A 19,945-nucleotide genomic window follows, 5' to 3' on the forward strand; every position below is an offset into this window, starting at 1 on the left:
CCAGGTCTCTCATATTTGAAGGGCGCCTTCTCCCAACACCAATTTTAAGATCTCTCCACAGGTCTTCAAAGGGTTATAGATGTGGACTCATTACTGGCCACTTCAGAACTCTTCAGCACTTTGTTTCCGTTCATTCCTGGGTGCTTCTTGAAGAATGATGTGCTTTATCAAAAAGATTTATCTTGGTCTCATCTGTCCACATGACGCTTTTCCAGAAGGTGTTTGGCTTACTCATATACATTTTGCCAAACTGCAGTCTAGCTTTTTTATGTCTCTATGTCAGCAGGGTCTCCTGCCATAGCGTTTCATTTCAATCAAATGTTGACGGATAGTTTACGCTGACACTGATGCACCATGAGCCTGCAGAACAGCTTGAATTTCTTTGGAACTTGATTGGGGCTGCTTATTCACCATCCAGACTATCCTGCGCTGCAACCTTTCATCACTTTTTCTCTGCCATCCACATCCAGGAAGATTAGCTACAGTGCCATGGGTTCTAACCTATTTATTATGTTGCCCAAGGTGGAAAAAGGAACATCAAGATCTCTGGAGATGGACTTGTAACCTTGAGATTGTTGATATTTTTCAACAACTTTGGTTCTCAAGTCCTCAGACAGTTCCCTTCTCCACTTTCTGTTCTCCATGCTTAGTGTGGCACACACAGACACACAATGCAAAAACTGAGTCAACGTCTCCCTTTTTACATAGTAACATAGTTTTTAAGGTTGAAGGAAGACTAAGTCCATCTAGTTAAACCCATAGCCTAACATGTTGATCCAGAGGAGGGCAAAAAAACCATGTGGCAACACTAAGCTCCACATTAGAGAAAAAAATTCCTTCCTGACTCCACATACGGTAATCAGACTAGTTCCCTGGATCAACGCCCTAACAAGGAATCTAGTATATATAACCTGTAATATTATACTTTTCAAGAAAGACATCTATGCCCTTCTTAAATTTTAGTAGTGAATCACTCATTACAACATCAAGCGGCAAAGAGTTCCATAGTCTCACTGCTCTTACAGTAAAGAATCCGCGTCTGTGATTATGATTAAACCTTCTTTCCTCCAGACGTAGAAGATGCCCCCTTGTCCCCGTCTCAGGCCTCAGAGTAAAAAGATCAGTAGAAAGGTCATTGTACTGTTCCCTTTTTCCTCATCCTCATCCACCATTTCACCCAGACTATTTTTAAGGGGGCCAACACTATAATTTTTTAGTTTCTTACTATTTATGTAAAGAATATTTTGGGATTATTTTTACTTTCTCTGGCAATGAGTCTCTCTGTCTCAATCTTTGCTGCCTTGTTTTGGTTTTTACAGAATTTATTTAATTCTCTGTATTTATTTAATGCATCATCACTACCTACTTGCTTTAGTTCTCTAAATGCTTTATTTTTGTCACTTATTGCGCCCCTTACAGCTTTATTTAGCCATAGTCGTTTCCTCCTATTTCTAGCATGTTTATTCCCATAGGGTATATATTGTGCACAGGTCCTATTCAGGATGCTAATAAATGTCTCCCATTTGCTTTGTGTAGTTTTGACGCGCCCCTGGGCCTGCTGTGTCGTGCGGCATCGCGTGCACGGGGGCTTACCCGGAGCCGGATCAGATGGGGGTAGTAGTCTCGTGGCGGTGACCCGGTCCGTGCCCAGGGAGTCAAACTGAGCGGCAGAGTTTAGCAGAAGATGGTACGGTGTTCGACTACACCACCCGTTGAATGCGGCTATGAAGCCGCCGCTGCAGGACAGTCCGCTGAGGCCGGTGGTACGGATGTGCAGCGCGGATGGTATAACCCCCAACGGGAGGGGTATGGCCTCAGGGCAGCAGATGTGGATGATAGTGGTAGTGATGGTGCAGCAAGGAAGCTCAGAGACGTGTGGTGCAGTTTCAAGGCTTTTACTCACAGGTGTTGCTCCGGTCACTTCGGCCAAGAGTGACCACCCGAGCCGTGCTGCGTCCACCAGGTGCGGGACTCGGCCAACTCCCAGGCAGTTCCAGAGCGTGGTCCTGAGCTCCCCTCTCTTCCTTCCTACTGGCCGTCCTCACCAGGGACCCACCTATGTCCGGCTTCCTCGGGCCTTATGGGGCAAAACCTCTCTCCGGTTTTCCTGACCCTATGTGGCGTGCCTTCCTGGTGGATGTGGCGAGGGGTCGTGCCAAAGCTTGACCACGACCTCCGGTTCCTGGCTAAGGATGATTTGCCTCCACCAGCTTGGGATCCGGTACCCTTCTCTGCCAACCCCTCACCCGTTTTAGTTCACTCGTGGGATCTCAGGGTTCCCTCTGCTTGCGTCTCTGGGCCTTTCCTTGTGTTCCTTTTTCTTCCTCTCTCTGCTTCAGGCCTGGCTCTGGAGCTGGGCCCAGACGGAGCCACAGCTCCCCCTCAGCCCTCTCTGGCTGAGCTCCTCTCTGAACAGACTCTCTCTCTAAAGATGGTGCCCACCTTATATATTCCCTCTGACACCCGAGCCCAGGTCACAATGCAACCAATGGGCTCCTCCTATGCCCAGAGTCCCTCCCCTGACTGCTCCTACACTACTGGGATGTTCCTCCCCGCCTCCCACTCCAGCCAGGGACAGACGCTGTCGTACCTGCACATCTATCTGGTGGGAGTACCGTTGTTCTGTCCCCCGGAAATGGGATGAGTGTAGTGCATGCAACAAGCTGAGCTCAGTCCCACCCTCCATCCTTACCCGGGAGTGGAATACCACACCTCTGGATCGAGGTGCAATACCCCTGTAGCAGCCGAGCCCTCGGGGTGCTACATTCCCCCCTGGTAAATCACAGCACGTCCTCGGGCTGTAAAAGAATAAAACAAAACATACAAATTTTTTTTTTTTAAAGTGCACTTACATATAAAATATATCAACTTTTTTAGCATAATATAAAACCTTTTCATATAAAACATTCTTGACTAATACGTCCGTGATCCCTGGCCACCGTGCAACTTGTGACCAGGTAAGTGCAACAGTCACTAGTTCCAAAGTAGAAAAGCAGTTCTTCTCTAAAACCAGTAGGGGGCGCTTTAGGAAGCGCAACTATTTACAGGGTATGGCCGCTCTCAGTCCTCAGCCAGTGGGGATAGGGGAATGGCTGCTCACAGTCCTCAGCCTGGTAATGGATAGGGGCACACAGGAAACAGTTCTTTAACAGTCCCACACTAGTCCCAACGGGGACCACACTCCATTTAGCAACATGTCAAATACCCATACGGGTAACTTATCTACAGTACTTTGCTTATGCTACTCCCCTTTAGTAGCGATGTCCTCTCCTTGTCTCCTCCTGAGGGTAGTCTTCAGACCCGTCCGGGTCCTCTTGATCTTCCTCATACTGCAACTCCTCCTCCGTCAACCAGTGCACGTGAAGGGCGTATGGTCCTTTGGCACACTGGTGCCGGGTGAAGGTGACCTCATCACCCGGGTAGAGGTCACGTCCTCGGTGTCCCTCCGGCAGGTGGCTCTCAACATCCCTGCGGGTAACAAAGACATCGCCGGGGGTTCTGTGATCCCGGATAAAGCCCCAGCCGTGCTCCATTTGAAACTTTATTACAGTCCTGGTGGCGCGGGGACCGTGGGCCGCACGGCGGTTTCGTCGGGTCCGGCTTTTCTGCTCCGCGCTTTGGACCTGCAGCCGCTCCTCGCGGACCCGCCTCTCTCGCCGTTCCCTCTGAAAGACTTCCAGTTGTTGTCGGCAACACTCCTCACGTTGGGCTGCGGCCGCCCGGGTCTCTTGGGTGAACCCCATGAGGTCTTCGCCGGTGGGGTCCCATACAAATTGGGCCTCCTCCAGCGGGAGCGGAACAATTTTGGCGGGTGCCGGAGCCGGGATCAGAGGCTCACACAGAGGCCATTCCTTCCGGAGTCGGGGGTTGACGTACTCCGGTGGCCAAACGAAAGGCAGCCCGTCCGGGCTAGTATGCTGCGCAAACAGATCTTCGCCCAGGGGCAGCACTGTGGAGGTTGAGGGCGCGGTGGGGGCAGCGGCGCCCGGATTCACCAGGCCTTGCGACCAGGCCGGTGGCACTCTGAAGGTGAAGGGTACTGTGGAGACGGCGGCGCCCTGGGGTACTCGGCCCTGCGACCAGGCCGGGGGCACTTCCTCTTTTGCCGCGCTCAGGGTCAAGGGGCGTGGCGTAACAGAGGGCGCGACCGCGGCTCCTGCCGCTTGAGGCCTAGTTGGAAGCAGCAGCGGTGCGGCAACGGGCGCGGTGAGTGGAACTTCGGGCTCTGCGACGGGGAGCTGGGGCAGGCTTACGGCTACGGGGCTCGGGGTGATGACGTCCCCATTACCTGCTTCCATCTCTGCGGCTCCCTCCGCGGCGTCGTCTCCGGCCTCCGTTCCTCCTGCACCATCCTTAGGGGCAGACACGCTCCACGTTGCGGGTGGCATCCTCTGCTGGCGGGTTCCAGCCTGCTGGACCATCTCTCTCCTCCACTCGGCCAGTGCTTCTTGCTGCACTCGGGCCATCTTCCGGGCCAAGGCCTCCAGCGCGGTCTGTGCACGCTCCCGATTTCTGGGGAGCTGTGCCAGGATCTCCACCAGGCCTTCTGGGGTGGCAGCCTGCAACAGGTTCCGGACCACAGGGTCGGTGCTGATTGACTCTTCCTCCATCTCCGGGTGCGATCTGTCCAGACTCCCCCAGGCCGCACCCATCTTCTCTGTTTTGTTCTGTATCCGCCCCCATTGAGGGTGGTCCCGTGGCAACTTAGTGATTGTCAGTTCCAGGGGCAGCCCTCTCACGCTGATGGACATTTCTATCATTGCAGTCTCTGCTGGTGGGGGCGGTTTCCGCTTTTGGCGCCATTCCTGGACCTGGCCCACGATGGGAGGTGGCCTCTTGCCACCCTCTGGCACGCCCACAATGGAGTCCGCTCTGCCAGGGCGGGAAATCGTCTCAGATGGCGGGAATCGTCTCCTTATGGCGGGAAACTCCGTGGATGGCGGGAAAAGGCTGCAGATGGCGGGCAAACGGCGGGAAACGATCCGAGATGGCGTCCGATAGCGGGAACCCTCTGGAATTGGCGGGAGACTCCTTTTTACGGTAAATGTGAACTTTTCTTCAGGCACGCAGTACCCGTCGGTTGCGGGCACGTAATCCTGCCGACTACGCCAAAGTTGACGCGCCCCTGGGCCTGCTGTGTCGTGCGGCATCGCGCGCACGGGGGCTTACCTGGAGCCGGATCAGATGGGGGTAGTAGTCTCGTGGCGGTGACCCGGTCCGTGCCCAGGGAGTCAAACTGAGCGGCAGAGTTTAGCAGAAGATGGTACGGTGTTCGACTACGCCACCCGTTGAATGCGGCTATGAAGCCGCCGCTGCAGGACAGTCCGCTGAGGCCGGTGGTACGGATGTGCAGCGCGGATGGTATAACCCCCAACGGGAGGGGTATGGCCTCAGGGCAGCAGATGTGGATGATAGTGATAGTGATGGTGCAGCAAGGAAGCTCAGAGACGTGTGGTGCAGTTTCAAGGCTTTTACTCACAGGTGTTGCTCCGGTCACTTCGGCCAAGAGTGACCACCCGAGCCGTGCTGCGTCCACCAGGTGCGGGACTCGGCCAACTCCCAGGCAGTTCCAGAGCGTGGTCCTGAGCTCCCCTCTCTTCCTTCCTACTGGCCGTCCTCACCAGGGACCCACCTATGTCCGGCTTCCTCGGGCCTTATGGGGCAAAACCTCTCTCCGGTTTTCCTGACCCTATGTGGCGTGCCTTCCTGGTGGATGTGGCGAGGGGTCGTGCCAAAGCTTGACCACGACCTCCGGTTCCTGGCTAAGGATGATTTGCCTCCACCAGCTTGGGATCCGGTACCCTTCTCTGCCAACCCCTCACCCGTTTTAGTTCACTCGTGGGATCTCAGGGTTCCCTCTGCTTGCGTCTCTGGGCCTTTCCTTGTGTTCCTTTTTCTTCCTCTCTCTGCTTCAGGCCTGGCTCTGGAGCTGGGCCCAGACGGAGCCACAGCTCCCCCTCAGCCCTCTCTGGCTGAGCTCCTCTCTGAACAGACTCTCTCTCTAAAGATGGTGCCCACCTTATATATTCCCTCTGACACCCGAGCCCAGGTCACAATGCAACCAATGGGCTCCTCCTATGCCCAGAGTCCCTCCCCTGACTGCTCCTACACTACTGGGATGTTCCTCCCCCCCTCCCACTCCAGCCAGGGACAGACGCTGTCGTACCTGCACATCTATCTGGTGGGAGTACCGTTGTTCTGTCCCCCGGAAATGGGATGAGTGTAGTGCATGCAACAAGCTGAGCTCAGTCCCACCCTCCATCCTTACCCGGGAGTGGAATACCACACCTCTGGATCGAGGTGCAATACCCCTGTAGCAGCCGAGCCCTCGGGGTGCTACAGTTTTATGTCTCAAGATATCGTCCCAGTTTATTGCAAGATCATCTCTCAACCGTTGGAAATTTGCCTTCCTGAAGTTTAGTGTCCTTGTAATCCCTCTACTACACATCTTATTAAAGGATCCATGAAAGCTTATTATTTTGTGATTTCTATTACCCAAGTGACCCCCAACTCGTATATTTGCTATGCAGTTTGGCCTGTTGGTTAATATTAGGTCTATCAGTGCCCCCCTTCTTGTTGGGTCCTGAACCAGTTGTGAAAGGTAATTTTCTCTCATAGTTGTCAAAAACCTATTACCTTTGCTTGAGCTACAGGTTTCTGTTCCCCAATGTATTTCAGGGTAGTTAAAGTCCCCCATAATAATGACTTCTCCTTGAGTCGCTGCTTCATCTACTTGCTTTATGAGGATATTCTCCACTGCTTCCATTATTTTTGGAGACTTATAACAAACCCCTATCAGTAATTTATTATTTTTTCCCCCTCTCCTTATCTCCACCCACAGGGACTCGACATTTTCATTAGATTCACATATATTCTCACGCAAGATGGGTTTTAAGGATGATTTTACATATAAACACACACCCCCCCCTCGCTTGTTTGTACTGTAATTTTTGAACAGACTATAGCCCTGTAAATTAACTGCTCAGTCATGGCTCTCGTCCAGCCATGTCTCAGATATCCCCACCATGTCATAATTATTTTCCAACAAAATTAATTCTAATTCCTCCATTTTGTTGGGGAGGCTTCTGGCATTAGTGTACATGCATTTTATGTATCTCTCTGTACCTCTATTCCTTTTTACTATATTGACTGTTCTAACCCCACCCCCAATTTCTTTATTTGTGCCCAGGTCACTATCTGCACTATCTTCCCCGCCTATAAAATGAATACCCCCCCCAATCCCTAGTTAAACACTCCTCCAACCTTCTAGCCATTTTCTCCCCCAGCACAGCTGCACCCTCCCCATTGAGGTGCAGCCCGTCCCTAGCGTAGAACCTGTAGCCAACTGAGAAGTTGGCCCAGTTCTCCAGGAACCCAAACCCCTCCTTCCTACATCAATTCCTGAGCCACTTATTTATCTCCCTAATCTCCCGTTGCCTCTCGCTTTAAGCTTGCAGCCTAATTCCCTGAAATCATCTTTAAGGACCTTCCACCTACCTCTAACTTTGTCATTTGTGCCAATGTGCACCATGACCGCTGGGTCCTCACCAGCCCCTCCCAGTAATCTGTCAACCCGATCAGCGATGTGCCGGACTCGAGCACCAGGTAGGCAGCACACTGTTCGATGATCCCTGTCTTTGTGACAGATTGCCCTATCTGTTCCCCTAATAATTGAGTCCCCCACTACCAGCACCTGCCTGGCCTGCCCTGCTCTCCTATTTCCTCCCTTACTGGAGCTGACACTCCTCCGGCTTTCAGAGGACATGCCTTGCTGCAGCAGTGCTACCCCTGTACTGACACAACCCTCATCTGCCAACTTTGCAAACTTATTGGGGTGTGCCAGATCAGGACTAGCCTCCCTGGCACTCTTCCCTCTACCCCCCTTCTAACTGTCACCCAGCTAGCTGCCTCACTGTCCTGCAGCTCCTAACTACCACCCTCCTTTCCATATTATCAATGGATCTCAGTGTTGCCAGCTGCTCATTTAGATCCAGTACCTGGGCTTCTAAACTCACAACGTGCTCACATCTTGCACAGCAGTATGTACCGACGACCGGCTGTTCAAGGATTGCATACATGTGGCAAGATGTACACTAGATAGCATTGTCAATAATGAAGCTCATTTCCTAATGGGGATTGCACTAGGCAGAAATGTTAAGTAGAAAGAAAAGTAAAGAATTAATAAAATACAGACAGCAATTCAGAGCAAATTCCTCCCTTCCAAACTCCCTGAATCCAAAGTCACTGAAAAACAAGTCACACACTTACTTCTGTTTGCACTTACTCTCCGATCACATTCAGCTCGTTCACACAGGAAGAAGATTTAAAGAGGGGTTTTTTTTCCCCTTTAGCAGCAATCCAACCTACAACTCAATGCATTTCCAAAGGACTGGATGCCCCAACCAGCTGCCTCTTATAAACCCTTAATTATGACCCCTCACCCTTAATTAACCACTTGTGAGTATAGCTACACCTCAGGATTTAAGTGCAATGTAGTTAACCCTTAAACACACAGGTAGTAAAATAAGAGACTGTAAAACAGTAGAGAGAAAATAGGTTTTAAAAAGCCCAATAAAACTAAACAGGTAGAAAAGCACTCAGCAGATCACAATTCAGTAAGTCACAGCAATTCACACAGGCATTTTCTGCAGGATTCCCAATTACCTATTCACTGAAAAACAAGTCACACACTTACTTCCGTTTGCACTTACGCTCCGTTCACACTCGTTAAGGAAGAAGATTTAAAGAGGTTTTTTTTTCCCCTTTAGCAGCAATCCAACCTACAGCTCAATGCACTTCCAAAGGACTCATCTGGTTTTTATCTGGTTTCAGGTGTGATTTTCGTATTGCTCACATCTGTTACTTGCCACAGGTGAGTTTGAATGAGCATCACATGCTTGAAACAAAGTTGTTTACCTTCAACTTTGGAAAAGTGCTAACAATTTTGTCCAGCCCATTTTTGAGATAGTGTGTAAAATTATGTCCAATTTGCCTTTTTTTCTCTGTTCTTATACAGGAGGTCTCCCGTGTCTTAGGCTTTGTCTTTGGCTTGCTCCACTGTAATCTATGAAAGTTCTTAATCATTAGGCAGTAAGCAAAAAAGTAATAATCTATTGTTAGAGAGCCATGTGTGGATTTTACTGCAAATCCTGTTCGTTTTTCTAGGAAATGTTGAAAAGAATGTGAAAAAAGCAGCACTGTGTGCACTAATGGAGTTTTCCCCCATTTAAATCAGTAGGAAACATTCAATGAATATTTGACACAGTTTTGAGGTGGATTTAGGAGCTGAATCTATTTCTAAATCTTCATCAAAAACTCTGAATAAATGTACAAAGAGGCTACATTCCCACAAGGAGTATTTGGTGAGTTGTTGTTATTGCCGCATTTCTGCACCTATTATATAAGTTAGGTTACTAGCATTTTTATCGCGTTTTTGATGCTGTGAGTTTTGTCTCTTTTTGGTGTGTCACGTTTTAAATAAAGCTGCTTAGTTCTTGATGCATCCTGGTATTTGACTCTGACAAAACTTTATTGATACTGTCATGTACAGATTACATGTTTTTTTTTATCTGTGGATTTTCTGCATCTAATCCAATTCTATAGGGAAAATCTACACATAAAACTTAACGTACTTGAACGAGAAATTGACATGTTGCAAATGTGAGACACTCATCGCAGGTCAGTTTACGTTGCATAAAAAAGCACGTTGGCATGAGATTTACATAAATCTCATCCACTTTGGTAGAACTGTAAGACGCTGCGTTTTTGATGCAGTGAAAATACTCAGCATCTAAACCTCACCAAAAACTCATCATGGGCACATAAGCTTAGAGTGCTGATTGGTGGAGGTAAGAGTTCTGTAAGTAGAATTTGTGCCTATAAGACACATATAGTATGTACTTTCGATATGCCATAAATGGAACAGAAGGTAATACCCCTTTACTTTTTAGTGCAGCCCCCAGATTGGTTCAGTATGACAATGTGGCCCTTGACCAAAAAAGGTTGTGGACATGTGATCTATTGCAGCATGGGCAAATATAGTCTCTCATTAAATTCTGCTTCAAAAAAAGCAAAAAACAATAACAGGAAATACAATTTAAAATTAGGAAATCGGATTTAAATGGATAGAAAAATGTAAAATGTACAGTAATGGTATAATTCAGAAAGTTTGATTATTCAGATTTGTTTTTCTTTTCTTTACCATATCTTAGCTGATTGGTTAAAGGTTCACGACATATGACATAAATTATTTACATCATATGTCGTGTTCCTGCCTTTAATGCGAGCTCACATGCTGAGCCTGCATCTTTCCTGGAACATGACAGATGATTTAATCAGCCATCATGTGCCTTTAACCCCTTCACGATGTAGCATCGTCGTCTCTGCCTCCTGTCAAGCAGAGACGCCGTTCCCCTCACTAATGCGGTCCCAGTCCGGCGTCCTCCAGCCCCTCCGCTGCTGTTGCATGCACCACGCGCAGCTTCTCGGGCACTGTGCTTAGGGCGCGCACTCCCTCCCTCTTAAAGGGGCCGCGCGCACCATCCTAAAGAGTCCCCGGCTAATGGCCGGAGGACCACTCCTATTTAAAGCACCTCCTCCAAAATGGAAGTGCCTGTGCAAGGTTGTTGTTTGTGTGCTAACACTCTCCTCGGCCCTCAGGTTCCAGTACCCACCAGTCTGTCTATCAGCTGTGCCCGCCTGCTTGTCTATCAGCCGTGCCCGCCAGCCTGTCTATCAGCCGTGCCCGCCTGCCTATCAGGCGTGCCCGCCTGCCTGTCTATCAGCCATGCCCGCCAGCCTGTCTACCTGCCGTGCCCGCCGGTTTGCCTACCCAGATCACCTGTCAGGTTACCTGCTGTGCCCGCCTGCTTGCCTACCCGGATCACCTGTCCGGCTATCTGCCGTGCCCGCCTGCTTGCCTAACCAGATCACCCATCAGGCTACCTGCCATGCTCATCCGCTGTACCTGTCAGCTTCAGCCACCTGACCCATGGGAGTCGCTTGCTCTCACACAAGGCCGGTCCCAGAGTGGCACCTGGTTCACCTGCCCAGTCCCTCCTTGGTTCACGGAGTCGACTAAGCCGCAGTGTGGCCAAGGTCGGTCCGAGTTGGTGCTTAGTTACGCCCCTTTGGTCCCTCCTTGCATCTCAGCACAGAGGTTCCACCACTCGGATCCGTAACACACGACATATGACGTATCAATACGTCATATGCCGTGTCTCCTCCTTTGATGCGGGCTTCGGCCCTGAGCCCACATCTTTTCAGGCACATGACACCTTATTTGATCAGCTGTCATGTGCCCCTAACAGCCGTGGGTGGAATCGTGATCCATCCGTGGCTGTTAACATGTTAAATGCCGCTGTCAATCTCTGACAGCGGCATTTAACATTCCCCTGCCGGAAGCGCATCATAGCTTCCACCCATCGGCGCCCCTGTCACATGATCGCGGGGCGCTGATGAGTTGGCATGACAACTGGGAATCTGCAGGAGACCCCTGTGGTTGTTATTGCCGATCTGCTATGAGCGCCACCTCATGGCCTGCACTCATTGCAGATGATCAATTCTGCTACACATAGCAGTGCTGAAGCCCTGCTATATGTGGCACTAGCGATCAGAAGATCGCAGCTTCAAGTCTCCTAAGGAGACTATTGAAGCAAGTAAAAAAAAAATAAAAAGGTTTTTAAAAATATTGAAAAAAATATATATATAAAAGTTCAAATCACCCCGCTTTTGCCCCATTCAAAATAAAACAATAAAAAATAAAAAATACACATATTTGGTAGTGCCGCATTCAGAAACACCCAATATATCAAATCTAAAAAGAATAAATCCGATCGGTAAACGGCGTAATGAGATAAAAATCAAAATGCCAGAATTACGTTTTTTTTATTGCTGCAACATTGCATTAAAATGCAATAATTGCCGATCAAACCATCGTATCTACACCAAAATGGTATCAATAAAAACATCAGCTCGGCGTGCAAAAAATAAGCCCTTATCCAGCCCCAGATCCCGAAAAATGGAGACCCTACGGGTCTCATAAGATGGCAGCATTTTTTTTTACAAACTTTGGATTTTTTTTCACCACTTAAATAAGAAAGAACCTATACATGTTTGGTATTTACAAACTTGTAATGACCTGGAGAATCATAATGGCAGGTCAGTTTTAGCATTTAGTGAACATGGTAAATAAAAAACCCCAAAAATAATTGTGGAATTGCACTTTTTTTGCAATTTCACCGCGCTTGGAATTTTTTCTCATTTTCCAGTAACTAACATGGCAAAATCAATGGTGTAGTTCAAAAGTACAATTTGTCCCGCAAAAAAACAAGCCTTCACAGGGCCATATTGATGTAAAATTAAAAAAGTTATGGCTTTGGGAAGAAGGGGAGCAAAAAACGAAAGCGCAAAAATGCAAAATGGCACCAGGGTGAAGGGGTTAAAACCGCGGGGGGAGCGATGCTTCGCCCACAGCTGTTAACCTGTTAAATTCCGCTGTTAATCAGGATTCCACGCTCGCATCGGCATGCCCGTGACGTGATTGCGGGGTGCCGATGGGTTGTCATCACGGCTGAGGGTCTGCTGAAGTCCCCTATGCCTGTCATTACAATCCTCCTGTGAATGCCATCCCGTGGCCAGTGTTCATAGGAGATCGTGATTTCTGCTATGGCACAAGCAATTGGATGTGCGCAGCTTCAAGTCCCCTAAGGGGACTATTCAAGACAGTAAAAAGTTAAAAAAAATGTTTTTAAAAATATGAAAAAAATAAAAAAAACACAAAAGTTCGAATCGCCCCTTTTTTGCTCCATTGAAAATAAAACAATTAATAAAAATACACATATTTTGCATCACTGCATTCAGAAATGCCCGATCTATCAAAATATAAAATAAATTAATCTGTTTGGTAAACAATGTAACGAGAAAGAAAATCAAAATGCCAGAACTAGTTATTTGGTTGCCGCAACATTGCAATAAGAGGCGATCAAAACATTGTATCTGCCCCAAAATGGTATCAATAAAAACATCAGCTCAGGGTGTAAAAAATAAGCCATCTTACACAGAGACAGATCACGGAAAATGAAAACTCCACAGGTCTCAGAAAATGGCGACAAAAGCAAAAATGTTTTTTCATACAAATTTAGGATTTTTTTTTCACCATTTAAATATAAATAAATATAAAAAAAACTATACATGTTTGATATCTGCGTACTCGTACTGACCTGGCGAATCATATTGCCAAGTCAGTTTTACAATATAGTGAACATGGTAAATAAAAAATAAAAACAATCGTGAAATCGTACTTTTTTTGAAATTTCTCTGCACTTGGAATTTTTTCCCATTTTCCAGTACACGATATGGTAAAATCAATTGTTGGTGAAGTGGTGAAATTTCTCGTACATAAGTCGTGTGTCTTTTTTTTTTTACATTGATTTAAAAAAGTGACCTGGGGCATGATAACTAGAACTATTAATATGACAAAAAAAGTGTAACTCCAATGATCTCACAAACTTTTATTATGTATTAATACCAATAACTTTGGAAAAAGTATCCAAATATAATTGTTGTGATGTTATAATTCTATTAATAGTAGATTTTACATTAGACAAATAACCCAAGAGGAATAAGCGTGCACTAAAAAATACTTGACAGAGTTAGATTAGTATTTTATGCCTGAGAGACAGTCTAGTGCTCCATTAGTAGGTCCATGGATGAATAGCTACAATAACCATTTCTCACAAGAGTTATAAAGCACAATGCATAGTTAATAGCTTCTATTTTAAGGGAAACCATTCAAGTGTTGGGTAAAGTGTTAGAAAGTAAACCATAAGGCTGTCTGAAACCTATAACAAATGTTCCATATTATACAGAATATTTTATTTATTATACGGCATTCAGGGGACAAGGTAGCGGAGTCCCAGAGTGACCTCTACACTGTAAAAATATTAAAACTGATCAGGTCATCGAGTTCAAAAAAGCACGTAGAAAATATGTATGTTTACTGCTCAGCATTGAAATTGCAGCAACAAGAAGAAAAAGTCATGGAGTTATGGAAGTCATTGGATCGATAGACAAGTTCCTGATGTGCAAATGATGAAAAAACGGAAATAAAATATTCAAAACATTTCGATTTATTCAGTATCGAATATGAGCACCACGAGAAGAAATCCCCCATGCAGGCCTTTGTCACACGTCACATGTCCGTATAAAACACGCACGTGAAAAAACGGTACCGGTGTCATCAGTGTTTTCCATCAGTGTCATCAGTGTTTTTGCGGTATGGATAAAGACAGAAACAAATTACACAGCTTCTCCAATACTTTGCAATGTTAATCACGCCCAGCACATGGATGCCAGCCGTGTGCTGTACGTGTTTTTCACGGACCCATAGACTTGTATTGACCCTTGTCATCCATGCTGCCGGAAAAAAATGGACATGTCTCCGTGTGTTTTGCATGGACACATGGTCTGTGTAAAAACACAGACATGTGCATAGCACCATAGATTATAATAGGTACATGTGGTATCTGTGAAAAAAAGGAGGCCTTTCACATCTTGGCTGCTATCAATGAGATTATTAATGGTTGTTTGAGGAAGATTCTGCCACGCTGAATGCACTTGTGCAACCAAATCATCAAGATCCACTGCTGGTAGCTCCCTTCACAATTGCCAAATAATAACATCTCAGATATGTTTGATGGCAGACAGGTGCAGGTCATAGTTGCACGTTTAGACCACACAAACTGCTCACATTAACACAAACAACATGCAACCTGCTATCGAAAATGGCTTCAGGGACACTTTGGGGAAATGTCCGTACCACTGGATCCATGGCCAAAAAACGCTGAACTGTTAGTATAACTGGAATTAAGACTGGATGGGGTCCGGCTACTGTATGTTATGCCCCCACACACTATAATCATAGGAGTAAGACCAGTGTGACTTTTCCTTGTGAAGGCTTCTCCATGGAGTTGCCCACATGGTCTCCAGACCAATCTCCAGCTATCATAAGACATTTTCTGATTAGACAATCCCATTAAAGTAGAGCTGGAGTGTCGGGATTTATGTGCGCTGTCCACCGCAAGAGATGACGAGATAGTTTATGAAAACTGAGCATTTTATTGGGATAACACAATCTGTTTTTTGACTACGGACCGAAGCCTGGATCAGGTAAGTAAAATAGTTTAAGAAACTATCCCGTCTTTTCTTCTTTCCATGGTGGACATGTAATAGTGAGGAAGGGTGTAACCTTCCCCTGGGACTGAAGTAGTTAGAATTACATATCCCCATAGTTAGGCACTCTCTGAACTGTTATTAGATCAAGTTACGGGGTTAATTTCAGTGGCGCAGTCAGTGGAGTAAGGGGAAAACGTAGTGACAGGGATAGACATTGGGCATGTCTAGAGGTTAGATATAATTCCTTGTGGGGCTGCAGTACTTTTTATCAGCCACAAGATGCCACTGCTGGGCACAGTTGTCAGTGAGAAGCAAGGTAGTTGCTAAGCAGATGGCTTAGTGGGTGGAGCCTCTGGGTGTGCTAAAAATAGCTGCAGACATTATTTTTGAGTCAGTTGAAGCCCTGTCAGGGACGTGACAGGAACTCTTACATATGGACAGTTAGATAAATTGGCTGCTAGGGTAGACGGGGGCTCTCTACCCTCAGACAGTGAATCCGTAGTGTGAATATCTCCTCACGCAAGAGTCTCATTAGCCGGCCAGAGAAACTCAACGGAGGTATTGAGGACCCGGGGCACATCTAGTCTGCAGGTAGCAGAGGAAAATAGGACTCCAGGATAAGCCGTGAGGGAGATAAAGGATCTGGGCACACTGTTGCTGGTGAGGAACCGTCTCTTAGGCTAAGGAATAGAAACAGAGAGATGCTTCACCTAAAGAGGGCACCAGGGCTGAAGATGATTTTAGCACCTGTATGAGAGACAAGAGCCTGTTGGGCATTATTCAATCTACCAGACTGTAAATATCGTAATTACTCCTTTCCCCCAAGTAAAACCCCAGTTATGGTTAATAACTTTGTGTCCTCTGAAATTATTACTGCCCTGGTCCCAGAAGAGAAATGTTTGGATACAGCCGCGACCGGATGGTGTGAAGTAAGTGAAGAATGTCACATGCACAGCCACACATCAAAGGGAGGACACGAATTGTCTGTAAGGTGCAAAAGGGGGCAGGGCCACAACTCGCCCACAACTACCTCTCTGGAGCACCTTACATTCAGCGTGTGTGTATATCCTGACACACCAGCAATGCGTTTAGGAAAACCTGATCAGTTACCTGAACAAGAGATGGAGTACAGAAATCCACACATTAAGGTGAGTATTCTTGTCACACAACTGCACTCCCACCATCACCTCCATTTAACCACCTCACAGAGCATCATCTAAACTCCCTCATTTGCCATTAAAGTAGAGCATACAGTTACAATTAGGGGCAAACTTTAGAGTTTTCCCTGTACGCACAGTCCTAGTCATGTGTGTAAATACCCTAGCCAAGGATGAATAGCCTTGTTGATGCCTTCCCTTAATGATGCACTTTGTGTACATGTCTTGCAAGTCTACCATTACAACTAAAATAATCTGATAGAAACATGGTTTGCTTCAAATTTTAAAAGATTTTAGATAAATGCCACTCTTAAAGAATTTAAAGGCATTATATAAGATTAGAAAATTTTAAACAAGACTGAGCTGCACTACCGTACACAACCAGGGGATCAGGTTTTCTGAGCACTTATAACCAATTTATACACATAAGATATGATAAGATGAAATAAGATATACTGTAAGTGTTATTAAAGTGTAAGTGTATATAAACTTAAGGGTTACAAACTTAAAGGGAATCTGTCGGCAGGTTTTGCTACCCCATCTGAGAGCAGCCTGATGTAGGGAAAGAGACTCTGATTCCAGTGATGTATCACTTAGTTTACTAAGTGCAACCATTCACAATCAGAGTTTTTAGATTTAGCAATGCAGCAAAGCTGAGAAAGCTGCCTCTGCCCTCACCAGGCTCTCAGTGTACATAGCTATAGAAAGTGAGTTGCTTATCACAGAAGGGGGTGAGTTGGACTAGGGCTCACATTTCTGTAGTCCGAACAATGATAATCACAAGATGATAAAACCTTTGTTGTAAGTAAACAACAGCGCACAGTTGAACATGTGACACATTATTGAGCTTTTTGAGTGTTTTAACCCCTACTTCATGCTGTCCTCAGATATTATAGCAAAAACCCTGCTCAGTTATTCCCAAATTCATAGACATAAACATATACAATGACAGTAGAACAGGGTTCAAGAAACCTCTAAAACAGAATAGAGCAAATGTGATCCTCCACTCCATTCATTGTCAACAGTACTGTCAAAAACAGTTGAATGCTGCACTCTGCTTTCTCCAGCAGTCCCATAGACAATGAATGAATAGGAGGTTGAGCATCTTAACTCCATTTAAGATGGGGCTCTGTAGAACTCCTTCTAGGGATTCCAGAACCCCATTCACGGGACTTAACTTATGTTCTCCCACATGTTCTCATCTCTTTTAAGTGTGTTCTCATACACAACCAGTGCAATCAGGTTTTTCTAATCATTTACAACCCTCTTTGTACAAACAATATACAAGTGTTAAAATAAAAGGGTATATAAACCTAAAAGTAACAAAATTGTAAGTAATCCTTTATGCATGGGATAGGGCATAACTTACTGATTGCTGGAAGTCAAACTGCTGAGCGCCCAGTGATAAGCAAGTTACTCCCAATCCCATATACAGAGGCTTGCGAAAGTATTCACCCCCTTGGATTTTTACCTATTTTGTTACATTATAACCTGTGTTTACATTTTTTTGTAATCTGATTTGTGTGTGATACATCAGCACTAAATAGTCTAAGTTTGTTAAGTGAGAAAAATATAGGCATAAATTACATGTATGGGATCAAATAACAAAAAACTGGCATGTGCATAAGTATTCATGCCTTTTGCTGTGAAACCCCTAAAAATGTCCGGTGCAAGTAATTACCTTCATAAGTCACATGCTTAGTGAAAGGAAGTCCACCTGTGTGCAATCTAAGTGTCACATGGTCTGTCAGTATATACACTTTACCTTTTCTGAAAGACCACATAGGCTGCAACCCCATTAAGCAAGAGGCACCACCAACAACACCATGAAGACCAAGGATAAACAAGTCAGGGATAAAATTGATGAGAAGTAGAAGTCAGGGTTGGGTTATAAAAAAATATCTCAATCTCTGATGATCCCCCGGAGGAGCATCAAATCCTTAATCATCAAATGGAAAGAATGTGGTACCATAACAAACTTGCCAAGAGAGGACCACCCACCAAACACTCAGCCTGGGCAAAGACGGCATTAATCAGAGAGACAGCACAGAGACCAAAGGTAACCCTGAAGGAGCTGAGAAGTTCCCAAACAGTGACTGAAGTATCTTTCCACACGACCACAATAAGCCATACACTCCATAGAGGTGGCCTTTATTGAAGAGTGGAAGAAAAAAGCCTTCACTTACACACAAAAATTGAAAAGCTCACTTGGAGTTTGCCAAAAGACATGTGGGAGACTCCCCAAATGTATGGAGGAAGGTCCTGTGGTCAGATGAGACCAAAATTTAATTTTTTGGCCATCAAGGTAAAAGCTATGTCTGGTGCCAAACCATCACAGCTCATCATCACCCCAAGAACACCATCCCTCAGTGAAACATGGTGGCAGCATCATACTGTGGAGATGTTTTTCGGCAGCAGGGACAAGGAAAATGGTCAAAGTCTCAGTGTGTCAGTGATTTGAGACTGGCACGGAGGTTCACCTTCCAACAACACAATGACCCAAAGCATACTGCTAAAGTAACACTTGAGTGGTTTAAAGAGAAACGTGTAAATGTTTTGGAGTGGCCTAGTCAAAGCCCAGACCTTAATCCAATTGAGAATCTGTGGTCAGACTTGAAGAATGCTATTTACCAGAGAAAATCATCTACTGTAACTTTAAAATGCTGGAGCAGTTTTGCATTGAGGAATGGGCAAACAGCCCAGTGGTAAGATGTGGAAAGCTCATAGAGACTTATGCAAAGCGATTTGCAGCTGTAATTGCCGCAAAAAGAGGCTCTACAAAGTACTGACTTTAGGGGGTTGCATAGTTATGCACGCAGAAGTTTTTAATTATTTTGTCCTAATTGTTGTTTGCTTTACAATAGAAAGAAAACCAAATGTTCACAGTTTTAGGCATGTACATGCACTTTCGCAAGCCACTGTATGTATGGAGTAAAAGGAAAAGGATTACATGCTGGACAGTGCTGTAGAAGTCTCTAAGGGAAATCGTTATTTGTGGTTAGTTACCTCCACATTTAAAGATATAGGGGTTATCATGAGACACATGGACCACTTTTTGGAAAAGAGCATTATACTTAAAAGCTTTTCTTAACCAATAAGCATTGATTCGGGCAGTAACAATAATTAAGCAATGAGCAATGAATGGGGCAGTATCAATAATTAACCTGTGAGCATTGATTCGAGCAGTGGATGGTTAGTTCTACAACTTAATTTCAAAAGTCACCTTTAAACCCCCGTCACAGATGATCTAGTGTGACCGAGGATTTCAGATGTGATAATGTGTATACATTGTTTGGCTACAGGAAGAGATGTTTCACGCTAGGAGAAATTATTTTAATAATACTCATAAAGGACTTTCAAATAAAAAAAATCAGTGAGATGATTTCCGTGCTTCACAATGAATTACAGCAGAGGAAGCATTTGTAGATCCGCTGCGAGTATTACAGCCTCTGTTACAACGCCACACGGATTCCTGAGCCTCTGCTGCCATCTGCTCCTACACCATGTCACAACGCCTTCCTTGGATCGCTCCTATCTGTTAAGTGCTGCATCATGTTTTACATTGTCATGAACTAAATTATTAAAAATGTGGTAACTGAAGAAGACAGGTGCAA

The sequence above is a fragment of the Phyllobates terribilis genome, unplaced genomic scaffold (genome assembly GCF_046119375.1).
Source record: "Phyllobates terribilis strain yellow unplaced genomic scaffold, ASM4611937v1 Scaffold_9__5_contigs__length_417890890, whole genome shotgun sequence".
In the NCBI taxonomy this organism is placed as follows: domain Eukaryota; kingdom Metazoa; phylum Chordata; class Amphibia; order Anura; family Dendrobatidae; genus Phyllobates; species Phyllobates terribilis.